Here is a 15,625-nt window from a genome sequence, read left to right as displayed (position 1 = left end):
ACAATAATTGTCAGACAGTGCGACAGCCATAACTGTTAGTTAACAGTTTTATCTATTATATATTATTCATTTATTATCAAATTTTTACTTTAAGACCATGTATCCCGTCTTTTTGGCCCCCCCCAAAAAATGTTATGTTATATTATATATCCAAGCTCCAGGGGACAAAATGCAACTTTATGCTAGGTTCAGACTACCAACTGCCACGACTTACGACTGTCCAGTTGCTAGTCTGAGCGCTCTTACAACTCGAATCTCGTATACCCATTAGTTGTTAAAGGGACATACCCTAGTTTTTAAACACTACTATTATAACCGTTTTTGGTAACTTAAATCATACTTTACTTAGATTTTATGATTTAGATTATTAATTTCTGTACATTCGAAGTGTTTTTGGTCATCCTGGTGTTTTTAATATCACAAAATGCATTTCTCGTATTTTTAAAAACGGACGTCTGAGAAGTAACAGTTATGGAGTCCAGTTTTAGTTTATTTTAGAGGCTATTTCACCATTTCACAGTCACAGATTCATGTTTCACTCAATTAGAACTTTATTCAAATGTGTTACAGGTTTGTAGATTAACTAAACTTAGTGTTAATTTTCACGGGTTGAAACTAGGGTATGTCACTTTAATCTGAACGCACCCCTCGTAAATCGGGAATTGGAGAAATTACCAAACAACCGTTGGTCAACTTTCTGCAGCTGTCATTCTGAACCGAGCATTACTCTATACCAGTCGACCCCCTTAGTTTCTGGGTATTTTATGATACACACACCCATTGGTTTATTATAAGTTGAATTTATAACATTATAAATCAGGATGATGTGCCAAATTTTGACCCGCATGGCCGCAAAAATTATTTATAGTCCGTCCTACAGGGAACGCCTTTTTTCATACTATGGAATTTACTACAAGTTATTTATTTCCGAGCCGATTAATTTGTAAATTGGACACAAAAATAGTTTTAAAAAAATTGTTATTTCCAAAACACTTTTACTTTTCTACTTACGTCACACCAAAGTGATATTATTTACAAAAAAGATTTTTTTTTTTTTATATAGAATGATGGGACGGACTATAGTTTTGTACACATTAAGTTTTTGTGTTCCATGTCACTATTTATTAATCGATTTAAGCATATATTGTTTCAAAATACTTGTAAGAAAATTGTCCTTGTAATAACACAATATAAAACGTTCTAAACGTTTTAATTTAATATTTATTTAAAATGATAAACGATTGTTAAATATATATATATATATATATATATATATAGTATATATATATATATATATATATATATATATATATATATATATATATATATATATATATATAATATATATATAATAATAATAATAATAATTTTAAAAACCCGAAAAAACCCCGAGATAAATAGTGAAGAAATAAATTCTGTTGCAATTTGTTGTGGGTTGACCCACGTTTTCCCGTAAATTGACTGGACTAAAGCGTCCTGACTTGTAATCACCAATGGTATACGCCTAACAAAATACCGAGACTGTAACTGATGCAGGGTAAAGTTGTAATTTGAGCTGCTGCAGAATCTGGAGTTCACTGAAAACCAAAAAGATGGCTTTCAGATATAGGTAGTGGAATTAAATATACCCCGACATTAGTTATTACGTTAATAAGATATTAAATTGGCTCCAAAATTGAACAATGGATATATATATATATATATATATATATATATATATATAGAGAGAGAGAGAGAGAGAGAGAGAGAGAGAGAGAGAGAGAGAGAGAGAGAGAGAGAGAGAGAGAGAGAGAGAGAGAGAGAGAGAGATGGGGGCGGGGGGAATATCCACAGAGTAGCCTATATGTGCAGGTTTAACGCTTGTCTTCAATTTATGTTTACGCATAATGATTTGCAGTCAATTCCAAATCAAACACTGAACACCAAAATAGGCCCACCTAAAAAAGCAGGAGGTTGGAAAAACCACAACGTATATTCAGCAGTAACTCATCATGTACTTTTTCCTATATTTTTTAGCCTTCCATCATCATTATTGGGGAAACGACTTTTACGCCTAGTGGCAGGATACTACAATTTATATAATTTATATATAAATAGTATAACTAGTAACTGTGTAGAATTACCTAAATAGTAATTGACTATTTTATTTATCATGCATAGGCCCTAATAAGCTATTAAAAATAAATTAAATTAACTGTTTTATCTCACAACTCTACAGTCTGCGCAAAATAATGCTTAATTCAAATAATAAACTGATAGAAAGAAATAAACTTAAAAGGAACACTTGGCATTATATATCAAATTTAATGTTATATTAACATAGCAATGACTGTATAACATACAAATATATAATGTGGTACTGAATGTCAGTAATGTGGAACCAAATATCAGTAATGTGGGACTGAATGTCAGTAATGTGGGACCAAATGTCAGTAATGTGGGACCGAATGTCAGTAATGTGGGACCAAATGTCAGTAATGTGGGACTGAATGTTGGTAATGTGGGACTTAATGTGGGACTGTATGTTAGTAATGTGGGACTGAATGTCAGTAATGTCGGACCGAATGTCAGTAATGTGGGACTGAATGTCAGTAACACTGTTAACTCCCTGACACTTTGAATGAAAGTTTTCGTTGCAGTCACTGCTGTTACTCATCCGTATTTCTTTCTAACAGGATACATTTTATAATACTAAATATTTTGTTATTATTGAAATTATATATATAGTTTACCATCGCATCTTTGTTTACGTCGCTCTTGCCAGTGCACCACAACTGGTATATCAAAGGACATGGTATGTTCTATCCTGTCTGTGGGATAGTGCATATAAAAGATCCCTTACTATTAATGGAAAAAATGTAGCGGGTTTCCTCTCTAAGACTATATGTAAAAAAAACCCACCAAATGCTTGACATCCAATAGCCAATAATTAATAAATCAATGCGCTCTAGTGGTACATTAAACAAAATAAACTTTAACTTTACGTTATAGGGTCAACATGACTTTGCTGATCATAAAAAAAGGATAAAAATTATTATCATAAGAAGGGCAAAAGTAGTTCATTCTAAAAAAAGCTGTACTTTTGGTCAGTGATCGAAAATATAGAAACTTTATCTAATCATCATATATTGCTAATATATGTATGTGTTTTTAATATACTTTTTAAAATGTTCTTTTTGTTTACATATTTGACATAACGTTTGGTTAACTTGATATTTTTATGTGGCTCCCATGATATCGACACAACAGTGCTCGACTGTGTGTGCGTGTGCGTGTGCGTGTGCGTGTGTGTGTGTGTGTGCGTGCGCGCGCGCACGCGCGCGTGCTGATCGCAGAATGAAGTTATTTAAACAACGATGTTTACAATTAATTAATTTGTTGCAATTTATCATAAATACACATGTATGTAAACAGTGTAATACGGCATTTGCAACTATGATAATGGACCTTTAAATATAAAGAATATTCGTGGAGGAAATGAAGCTTCCGTTGATATCTTACCTAAAACGTTAATTAGGTCACACGACGTGTGTGTGCGTACTTGCACACGTATTACTGTGTATGTATGTGTACATGTGCAACCGCGAGAATTGTAGATAAAATCTAGGACTAATGGAATGTATATAGTCCAAATTCAGCTCTCTCCCTTTTACTGGGTGTAATAAATATCGATGTCTAGGGGCCGATCACCTTGGCGGAGTGGGGGAGGGGGAGGCGAGGATGTAACAAGGAAAAAAGTTTAAAAGTTTGTTTTGTTTAACAATACCACTAGAGCACATTGGTCCATTTATCACAGGCTATTAGATGTCAAACATTCGGTAATTCTGATAATATATACATTTGTATAGCCTTAGAAAAGAGTAGCCTATGTGGCGACAGTGGGTTTCCTCTAAAAAACAGTGTCAGAATGACCATATGTTTGACGTCCAATAGCCGATGATAAGATAAAACAATCAATGTGCTCTAGTGGCGTCGTTAAATATTTATATATATATTTTTTTTTATATGGCCTTAGAGAGGGGTACCCGCTACATTGTTCCATTAGTAGCAGGGCCGTAGCTAGTATTTTTTGTTGGGGGAGGAGGGGTGGGGGACTGAGTAGTTAATAGTCTAAAACTCCTTAAACGGTTAAGAAGAGAATTATCTTTAAGTTTCTATAATTGTTTTTCGGATTTCCGCTAGCTACGGCCCTGAGTAGCCAGTGCACCACGACTGGTGCATCAAAGGCCGTGGTATGTGCTATCCTATCTATGGGATGGTGCATATAAAAGATCCCTTGCTGCTAATCGAAAAGAGTAGCCCATGAAGTGGCGACAGCAGGTTTCCTCTCTCAATATATATGTGGTCCTTAACCATATGTCCGACGCCATATAACCGTAAATAAAAATGTGTTGAGTGCGTCGTTAAATAAAACATTTCCTTCCTTCCATAGATAGGATAGCAAATACCACAGCCTTTGATATACCAGTCGTGGGGCACTGGTTGGAACGAGAAATAGCACACTGGACCACCGACGAGGATCGACCCTAGACCAACCAAACATCAAGCGGGCGCATTGCCACTGGGCTACGGGAAATGGGAGTTGGGACAAGGGAAAGTTCTATACATTTTACATACCTGGATAACATTAGCTTTGAAAGCTATTCTGAACCCTATCACCCACCCCCCCCCCCAAAAAAAAAAAAACCTCAATAAAAAACAAACAACAAAACAAAACCCAACACATTTTTTAGCAATAGGGGTGGGGATTAAATCGGACCCCCCTTGACCCGCGCTTGATTTTTTTTTACAGCAGTGGTGCCCTGTCAGTATCCCTAAATTCATTCCATGAAACTAATGACACATTTTAGTGAGGGGACGAAGGGCAAAAGGACATATAAATAAATTCCTAAAAACGATACTTCAATAAACGTTTGATATTCGTGAAATGAAAATTGAAAACAAATTGTTAAAAAAAAAAAAGATGGAAAGAAACAAAAACAACTCTCGAATTCACCCCCCACCCCCACCCACCCACCCTTGGATCGGCCCTTTGTGGAAACGGGCATAAAAAATATTTTCTAACAATCCCGTTATATCCATGTTGTTCGGATCTAGAGTATTGTAACGGTAAAACTAAGATGATAAAGTTTTAACCGGATTTACAATAGCTTCTCGACAACGGGTGAATTCCGATACAGCGCCAGAACTTCTTCACATACTGGTAGTTCCCATTTTGTGCATGACAACAACCAGTATTCACGAGTACCTCAGTGGCTCATTTCTTTACAACTTTCCTTCTGATTCGATGAAAATCTTACGCTTTCTCGGATCCCCCCTTTTACACCACGTGACCAACATGATCGGCGCATTGAATGGGAACCACGTGACCCTTTGGAAGCTGAAGGAGAAACGCAACTGTTGAAGACAAGAAGCGATAGAGGTGTGCAAGGTAGGAAAGAAACTTTTGGGATATATTTCTCTATGCTCTGCTGGTGTATTTCACGAGCTATGTTTCACGCATGGATTTGAGTACTAATGGATTTATTTACCACATGAAGGTAAGTCGAAAAAGTTTCCCATTTTTGCGCAGGTGGTTGAGTTTAAAAACCGAGTGATGTCAAAATTTAAAGGGACAACAAATCGGGGCGATGTGAAGCAATAGGGGACCACTCGAGGGGGGAAAAGCGGTGAACTTTTGCCAACTCCTTTGTGTGTTGTAAACATCGTTTTAAAAGTTCATACTATGAGTTGTTACTGCATTTAAATCGTTTTGTTTATGTACTACAAGTGATTTACGTGTCAGTTTCATTTTTAAAAGTTTTTATTACAACTAAAATTGGTTTAGCAAACAAGCTAAAGGCTTACAACGTGGATGTGACGCTTCAGTTGACGTCAACAGTTGTGGTATTTGGTGTTTAAAATGGAAGTTTCGATATTCAGTTTTCTAGCTGCAGTAAAATTGATGTGAATGAATTAATACTTAGTGCAACACTTGCAGTTGTAAAACAAAGTTTGAAAACTAGATAGTATTTATACAGTTGATCGATTATTACGCATTGCAACACATCAGTTCTTTTAAAAAGTTTTATATATTTAAGTACATTAAATTTCATACTTTTTTTTAAATTACTGAATAATTAATTTCATTAAAAACAATAAGAACTCACAAAACCCCCACCAAACCACAACAGGTGCGGATGCAGGATTTCTGAAGGTGTGTGTGTGTGTCCAAATGTGATGAATGATATCTCCTTTTACACAGAACAGGGGGGTGTGTGTGTGTGTGGGGGGGGGGGGGGGGGGTCCGAACCCTGGACCCCCTGGATCCGCTACTACACAACCCAACAACAGTTAGTGCAGTTCGGAAATTTTAAAGGTTTTTTCCCCATAGCAATCTGAGTGTCTTGGCCTTGTTGAACAGTACTTCATAATTTCATTACTAATACATTGTTCTTAGGTGTTGATATGTCATAATAGCTAGGTGTTTTAGGTTTTTGTATTCTTAATTGCCTTAAGCCACGCTAGAGTTTAGTTATTTGTTTTTAGCAGTTGAATGGCTTACATTGTGATCCGACAGGTGACAATTCTTGCCCATAAAAAGCGTAGGTCAGATTTGAAAGCTGCTGATCACAAAGTGCTAATTTTTGTATGACCTTTTTTGTGCAAAATTATAGGCCTAACTATATTTAATTAAATATATAATATATTGTAAAATGGGTGGTATTAAATTGAAGCTTACATTTAAGAGACTGGAATATTAATAGACTTATACAAGTTGTTTTCTGTTGGAATATATATATGTATATATATATATATATATATATATATATATATATATATTTATTTATTTATTTATTTATTTATTTATTTATAATGTTAATCCAAACAAAAAGCAGTTGAAATCACCCCCAAAACAACAAAAAGGAAGGCCCCCCCCCAAAAAAAAATCCCACTCAAAAAAAAAAAAAAAAAAAAAAAATATAAATTTAAAAAATGTAATCTGAAATAAAAATCATTGAAGAATTGAAGATGTTAAATTTCTTTTTCTTAGTCTATTAATTTTTGAGTAAATGAACTGAAAAATTTACCCCCCCCATGTAAAAAAAGAGAATTATTTTGTTGTGTGCTTTTTATGGGGGGGGGGGGCACTATTAAAAAGGGATGCTGCCTGTCGAAAAAAAGAGTAGCCTATGTGGCGACAGCGGGTTTCCTCTTCAAAACAGTGTCAAAATGACCATATGTTTGACGTCCAATAGCCGATGATAAGATAAAAAATCAATGTGCTCTAGTGGCGTCGTTAAATAAAACAAACTTTTTACTTTATTAAAAAGGGAAGAGGGGATGAAGAATGTAGAAATCTTAAACTTCAATAAAATATACGAAAACAACACTTGTAGATCAATATTATTTTTAAACTCAGTTTGGTTTTAAGTTTTGCTACACCTTTGTCCACACACAACATGAAAGGTAGAAGAGACCTTGAAGAAAAGATTAGTGGACGTGCAGGGCAGAAATTGGCGGGAAATGTACCTGAGGTCGGCGATCTTTGCCAGGGTCTGTTGTTTACATAACCAACGGGACCTGCATCCGAACGGGTTCGGAGACCTCGTTAGACGTGGACTACTGGTGGACCACACCCTGGGAAATAATTAATAACATTAGGTGGCTTTCTCAGCAGCAGCATCAAAGAACCCAGCATGGACAAGGAGTTGTTGTTTTTCACCGCAGGAATCCAGAAGAAAAAAAATCCTTAAAGCATTGGACCAACTAGGCCTAATGGACGGACGCCTTGTTGCATCTGCTCAACTATAAAAAAAATTGAAAAAAATGCATGTTTTGTTTGATGACTGGATCGATCCGATAGACAGTTTTAAACAAACTGAAGATTTTGTACCCCTCTTTTGTTAAACGAATTAACATATAACCCCAAGTAGCTGGTATCGTCATTGTCCTCTCTCTAGGGGAGGGACAAGAACTGTGGCAGTGTTTCTGCCAGAAAGAAATTGTTGGGTATGGAATTGAATATTTACACTGTGTGTGCTGAATGTAACCACAGTCGACAGAAGGAAATGGGTTAGGGTTAGGGTTAAGAAGGAAGGAAATGTTTTATTTAACGACGCACTCAACACATTTTAATTACGGTTATGTGGCGTCAGACATGGTTAAGGACCAGGGTTAAGAAAATCATATAGTAATGATAAGCGTTGTTAATTCTGTCAACAAAAAGTTAAATCTGCAAAAAAAACTAAAACAAATTAAACAAAATTGGGTATGGCGCCATACCCATTTTACCCTCTGGGAGAAACCCTGCTTCGGTCCTAAGAATTGCCAATAACTATTTGGTGGCACATGGAAATTGACATCTCGTGCTTGAATGCTTTGCACGCACGGAGCGGGATGTAGTTCAGTCGGTATAGTGCTCGTGCGTGGTGTTTGGGTCGTAGGCTTGACTCCTATCAATGATTCTACGTTGTTTCTTTTCCTCTCGTCCGCACCACAAGTGGTATATCAAAGGCTGTGGTATGTGCTGAATTTTGTAGCGTTTCCCTTGAAGATTATATGTAGCTACATTTTTAAACACCAGAAAGCAATAGATTTGTCTTGAGTTTAAAAGCAGATTATAAAAATTACTCCACACAAACTTACGTGTGCGACACAACTTTCGTGTGATTCGACCTAATAACAGTATTTTGGATAATACCTACGGACCGCACTAAGACAGCGAGACATTTTGGCCACTGGGTCAGCCTAAATATTTAATTACACGCTAAATACGACATTTTTGTTTTCCCAAGGCAAGAGATCCGCGGAATTGCCACTACAAACAACTGGAGGGCAGCACGGTAACGGCGTATATCGCTAAATATGTTGGTGCGTTTTCAGTGACCTGGGGGGGGGGGGGGGGGGGGGCGCCTGGATCGCGTCACAGGTTGTTTTATCTTGGAGGGATTCAGACACACGATAGGCCAGTGATATTGCCCCCCTATTAAAGTTTGCCTGCGAAAACAAGCGGGATTAGCACTACACGGTGATTTTCACTATCGCTGAACACATACAAATTAGTGATAAAATCTGATACTCTGACTTATTTGGATTGACATCCCCGACAAGCAAACACTGAAATGAACGTTTCTCACGTGTGTTGGTGATCAAAGGAAAACTGGGGGACCTGTGCAGCATCATGTAACAGCTGATGGTGGTTTGACTAGTACTTTGTTTTTACAAAGTATTACAGTACATTGATAAACTGGAGTTAGTGTAGGGCTGTGACCAGTGAATGAAACATGTCTACAGAAATGTAATGCATGTACTACAATGTAACGTTATTCATTCATTCCTTCATTTTGAACTAGTTCAGGCGGGAATCCACGGGATGGGTGGCTGGTGGAGGTATGGACTGCAGCCCCTACTAACAATAACAACAACAAAGAAGTGTTTTTTTCCTACTTATTTTAAAGTGCATTCACAGCTAATAATTACAATTAAATATACAACTTCCATTTAAGTAGTTAACATGTAGACCCCACCTGCAAAGAAATCCTGGATCCACACCTGTAGTATTCCCCCCCCCCCCCCCCCCACACACACCTGTCACAACTTCGGGGACCATAGAAATGATATCAGAAGTTGTGGGGTGTGGAGACATAAGGCAGATTTTCATCTTCATGTAGATGAACTAACAGTATTTGTGACTTAGAATAGAGGGTGGGTGGAACCAGGGTGTGTGTGGATGAGCACCCCTAGGCCTGCAACAGGCTTGTGTGATTTAAGAACACCACTAAATCCTATTGATTTATTAATGGTTGTCTGTTATATGTCAAGTATTTGAAAATTCTGACATTAGATAATAACATAAGATCATTTTATTTCCATGTGAACATTCCACATATATGGAACAGTATGAACACAATGAAACCTGTATATATTATGCACTTTACCATAGACGGGATCGACAGTTCAAATCATGACTGGCAACCTTTATTTATTATTAGGGGCCAAGGTTTAACTCTAGTCGATTGGAATGCTCACCTGAGCTGCTTGCGTCACAGGATTGAATAACCTCAGTGAATCCATTCAAGTGATTGTGTTTTTTCTCGTTCCAACCAGTATACCACAATGGTTCAAAGGCTGTGGTATGTGCTTTCCTGTCTTTGGGAAAGTGGATATGAAAGATTCTTTGCTGGATTAGGAAAAATTTAGTGGGTCCGAATGACCAAATGTTAGACATCCAATAGCCGATGATTAATTAATTAATGTGCTCTAGTGATGTCGTTAAACAAAACAAACTTTATTTTTTAAAAGTTAAGTATTTTTATTTAATTAAATATAGCTTTCTTCTGAATGGAAAAATTAAAAAATTTAGTGTTGACATAATCTTGAATAATACTTTTAATTTCTCTACATTCAGTAAATGAAAAAAATCTGTTTTGCAGAATAAATATTTATATTATAATCTGGGAAAGAATTTGTGGATGGGAAAGAAAATGATGCTTTTTGGCATATATTTACAGTTCTATTCCATTCACTTTCCCCATGTTCCGTCTTGCATGCAAGATTATATTCACTGGAACCATGCCTCATTTGGCATGGGAGGTGCTAGACTGTCTTGAGGGAGGAGCAATTCCCATTGGTGGAGAAGGGCAATGAGTCATTTGATTGGCTGGCGGGCTGGTCTAATTGGAAGCAGGCTTGCTGGAGTTGAACCGTGAACTGCAAGGTGGTTGAGAGGATAAGCCGGCCAAGTGCTGGATGGTTTGAACAGCAGTTGGCTTGCATCAAACCCAGTACACTTGCTAGCTTAGTTTCTCTACTAAAACAGAAGTATTCCAAATAATGCACATACGTCTTGGTCCCTCTGGTTTTCAGGACAATGCCTGGCCTAAGTTGGATGTTGTGCCCATGGTCCCTATGGTTTTCAGTACAGTGCCTGGCCTAAGTTGGATGTTGTGCCCATGGTCCCACTGGTCTTCAGTACAGTGCCTGGCCTAACTTGGATGTTGTGCCCATGGTCCCTCTGGTTTTCAGTACAATGCCTGGCCTAAGTTGGATGTTGTTCCCACAGCAAGTGTGCTCGAACATTTTATTTGATATAAGCACTTTGAATTTTTGTCGTATTTGACCTCCACCCATACTATTTATAGCCATGTGTTTAAAAACAATTTGCCATGCAGGGAATTAATTTAGAGATTCATTTTTAGGATTCCGGAAGATCGTGAAATAATACAATATAGATATTTTGGGATTCAATCTAATAATTTTACGCTTCCGACCAAAAATTGGGGATGCACTGAATCATGCTAAATTCACAGCCTACACCCATCAGAATCTCTTTCTGAGTTGGGTTCTGCTTAGATATTTATATACTTAAAAAGACATTTCTCGTTATATATATTAAGTAGCTGCATATATTACAGACAGATAAAAAAATTCTTTATTTAGGTCACACCTTACGTACAGATTAAAATAAAAACAAAGAGTTCAACAGTAATAATACAGTAAAAGTACACAAGCCACTCCTGTGGAGTTACGAGAGACTTTTAAAACTATTAAAGGGACATTCCTGAGTTTGCTGCAATATTTAAGATGTTATTGACTAAAGATTGTAATTAGATATCAGATATATTTTTTTGAATAAAACATTAGTGGCTGTATGTTAAACATGTTTCTGATCGTTCTAATATTTGTATTAAGTTAAATTTAATTTTATTTCCTTCGTACATACAAAATTATTTGAAGACATAATCCAGTTTGGGCTTCTTATAAATATTAAGACGACCAGAAACATTGAATATTCAGACACTGATATTCTAAACAAGAAAATATATTTAATATGTTAGTTTAATCATGAAAATATTTTATTAGATGGAAACATCTTGCAATGCAGCAAACTCGGGAATGTCCTTTTAAAAGACCTGTCTTGTTATCAATTCAGATCTAAAACTTATTACTATACAGATATGCAAGAAACTTTAACTTTATTGCTTACACTGGTTACAAAATATAGGATGAAGCCTTCATTTATGGTTATTGTAGTGTGACGGGCATCGTGACGGAAAAACACTGAGAAGACAAAATGGAGAACTTTTGGTTATTTCCGACTGGTTCTGAGGTTTCCTGTGTTTTGTTCTAGGGTGACAACCCAACGTGAATGGAATTCCCCCACAGTAACATCAGCTGATAACTATCTGTGCTGTATTATAGGAACTTATATTTGTTTATTCCAGCTTTTTGTGGGCATGTTTGGATCATAATAAAAAGTATTAGCTTACCTATGTGAATGAATGGCTTGCAGGCCCAATCTACACAGGCCCATCTTGTGGGTGTGTCACCCGAGTTATTACATAAAGGAAGAAAATATCTTACAATTCTAACAGTAGCATACCTTATCATGGGAAGAGTAATTTTATTAATTAAAACCAAAAATTAAGTTTTATGATGATGATCATTTTCATTTTCTCTATACTAATCAGTGTTTAACTCTTACATTCCAAGAAAGTCCAGAGATAGAGAGAATATAATAGTATTAGTTAACGTAGTATTAACAGCAAATTCCCTTTATATATGTACACAGGATAGCGTTAGTCGTGACCTATGATGTACACTGAAGCCTGAAACATTAGTCATGACCTATGTATTAAGCAGCCACCCAATATAAGAGGCCATATTCTTATTCTCCCAAATCATCTAATATAGTACAAATTAATCGGCCACCTTTTGGATACTCTTCTTTGGTGGCCGCTGAACACAGATTAGACTGTTCCAATCATAAGAGTACTGGGGCAATATTTACAGCTGTGTTCACTGGCATCCAACATCAAAGGCCTTGGTCTGTACAGTCCTATAGGAAAGTGTGTTATAAAATATCCCATGTTGTTTTATTGGTAAGATGGAGTAGCCTGTTTCTTTCTGTTGACCAAGTTTCTCAGTAGCCACATGTTGGATACCGTAGTTTATACAATATAGGCCTCTGAGAATTGAATATTTGCGTGAACCATTTATCGGTTATGCAAAAATAAATTCAGGTAACCCATTTTCTTTTTGCATAACCTGTTATGTCCATGTAAATAATGTCCTATATTTAATGCGCAAATGGAAAATAGGCTACGCTAAATTAGATTTGTGTGAACGACGCACGAACAAAACCATCGTTCTTGTAATTTTCAGTAAAGTTTGTTTTGTTTAACGACGTCACTAGAGCACATTTATTTATTAATAATAGAATTCAACACATTTTTTCTGAGGCCTGCAATTACACTGAGATATATACGTGTCACCAGCCCTTGAGCTTCAGATATCTTACGACAGCAGTTTGTACAAACAGTAACTGCCTGATGATGATAAAAATGCCATTGCATATCAATTTTGCAACAGCATTTTGTGGCTGCACTGCTGACTGCTGTCGCAAATTTCGAAGGCTGCTGGCTGTGTCGTTAAACAAACATTCCTTTTTCTTATATTGGCATCCATATTATAACCAGGTCGAATATTCATTCACATTTATCATTAATAAGAAACCGTGTCTGTATATAACATGGTATACAGTAGCTGATGCTGTCCAGTTGTTTTAGAACCAAGAGAAAATCATATTAATATATTTATCTGTAAAAACCTTGTGGTCACTTAATAATCATATTAAACTGTCATGGTTGTCATTAAGTCCAAAGACTACAAACTGCCAAACCGTTAGTTTTAGCAATTAAAAATTATATTTGTCTGTCTGTATATATATATGGTGATGCTGTTATTCTTGTTTTTACGACTACTACTGGGTTATTACAGTCAGCAATAACATGGTCTTTATTACCTGTTACTTTGTGACACTTTTAACATGGGGGCACTCTGAAGCTGTCACGGTGATTGTGTTAATATTGTTCCAACAGTTATAAATTATTGTTTCTCATGACAATCAGGATTTTATCACTTGTGTTTTCAGACTCCGACAGTCGGCACCATTCCCCACCATTTTCTAAAGGCTGTGTCAGGTTTTTTTATTCCCAATTTTGGAGTAAAACATTCCCAATCTGAATGTAAATAATTCCCATTTTTTATTATTATTATATATAAAGGTATATTTTGAAACTGATATGTAACACTTGACAAACACAACTTCCCTCCACTGTAACATTTCTTAAGTTGCAAAATAGATAAATTAATTATAACAACACAAGTACATGTATAGTGTTACTGTCTTAAATTTCAAGTTAGCTTGATAAGATGTTTTTGAAATGAAACTGAAACTTCCCATTTTTTAAAATAAAACAACCCTATAATTGCCAAAGTCAAACTTGAAAGCCATCAAGTCAGATTCGAGTGGCAGAGCTATAACTCTTGAGTTGGTAGGTACTACATACAGGTAAATAAAAATATTAAGTACATTTATTTTGTCTAAATACCAATATTTGTCACAATGTACTTTGATAAAACTTTTAAATTAACTTCTACACAAATATGAGGTAGTGTTTATCAGGGTTTCTGGCAGAGGGTAAAACGGGTATGGCGCCATACCCAAATACTTTGATGACAGATTTTATTTTATATATTTTGACAAAATTAATTACTCTTATCATTACTGTATGATTTTCTTAACCCTAAGCCTAATCTTAACCCATTTTCTTTCTGGGGGAGGTCTCTCATACTGTGGTTGCATTCAATTCCATAGCGCAATACCAACAAATTTCTTTCTGGCAGAAACACTGATTATAAGTATAAATACCAACTAAACAGAAGGCAGAATGTATGAATACTGGCATTGGTATCCTATTTTTCATAGAAAGGAGTATTATGTTTTCAAAATTGAGATTACCAACAGTTATTAATGGATTAAAACTTGATTAGCAACTACCATTTAACATTTAGAGAACTGCTTAGTGATCTCTGAAATTTGCACAGTGAATCATGATGCGATGCTAAACAAAAAGTTACCTGCATAATTAATAAAGGTATTACAAGGGACAATATTTCCAAATCTTAGGTAACCGGAAGTCAAGCCACTTGAGTTTTACTTAGGTAACCGATTATTTGGTTACATGAATATAGTTCTCGTAACCGATGAGTTAGGCCTACCTAATCCTAAAACTTGAACTACGATTCTGTGTTAGTTGGTGGTTTGAAAACAAACTGATTTTCACTTTCATTACTGGTATTTTTTATTTTAGAATGTAATTGTTCACCACATAACCAATTGGCGTTTTTTGTGATTTTAAAGTTTCGTAACTGACAAGCAAACAGAACAAAGGTTCTCATAAAATATTGTGCCCTGTATTACAAAAAAAGAAGGTGAAAAAATATGAGAAATCGAAGTATGTTTTTTTTAACTTAACCTTCAGTTAAATGACGTTGACCTGTATGCCTACACTATTTATTATAAAATAATTTGTTAATTTAATTGGTTTTCTTCAAATTAGCCATTTCCTTTTGGACATTTTTTAAAAGTGCCACTAAGCACTATCTTTATTAGCTTTCTCTTTCAGTTGTAAGTGTCAATGATATTTTCTTGATAGCAATCTTTATTGCCTTGATAAGCAGAATGTGTTTCGTTAATGAGATTCCCCAAGATGTCTGCTGGAGAAATAACTACTTCCTACTATATACATCATGCTGGTTTCATGTGTTCAGCCATTTAGACATAAACATTTGGTATTTC

The 15,625-nt window shown here is 35.8% G+C and overlaps 1 protein-coding gene across 2 annotated transcripts in view; it reads left to right on the top strand.

Moving 5' to 3' along the window:
* Positions 1-5,415: 5,415 nt before the first annotated feature.
* The window catches only part of LOC121383252 (fibroblast growth factor receptor 4-like), a 75,378-nt gene continuing 65,168 nt past the window's right edge, over positions 5,416-15,625 (top strand). For both annotated transcript variants that reach the window (XM_041513153.1, XM_041513152.1), the window contains exon 1: positions 5,416-5,540. The gene's annotated coding sequence lies outside the window, so the exon portion shown is untranslated. The remainder of the gene's footprint in view (positions 5,541-15,625) is intronic.

Source organism: Gigantopelta aegis, chromosome 10, assembly GCF_016097555.1.
Source record: "Gigantopelta aegis isolate Gae_Host chromosome 10, Gae_host_genome, whole genome shotgun sequence".
In the NCBI taxonomy this organism is placed as follows: Eukaryota; Metazoa; Mollusca; class Gastropoda; order Neomphalida; family Peltospiridae; genus Gigantopelta; species Gigantopelta aegis.
This window is presented reverse-complemented; position numbering and strand designations above follow the sequence as displayed.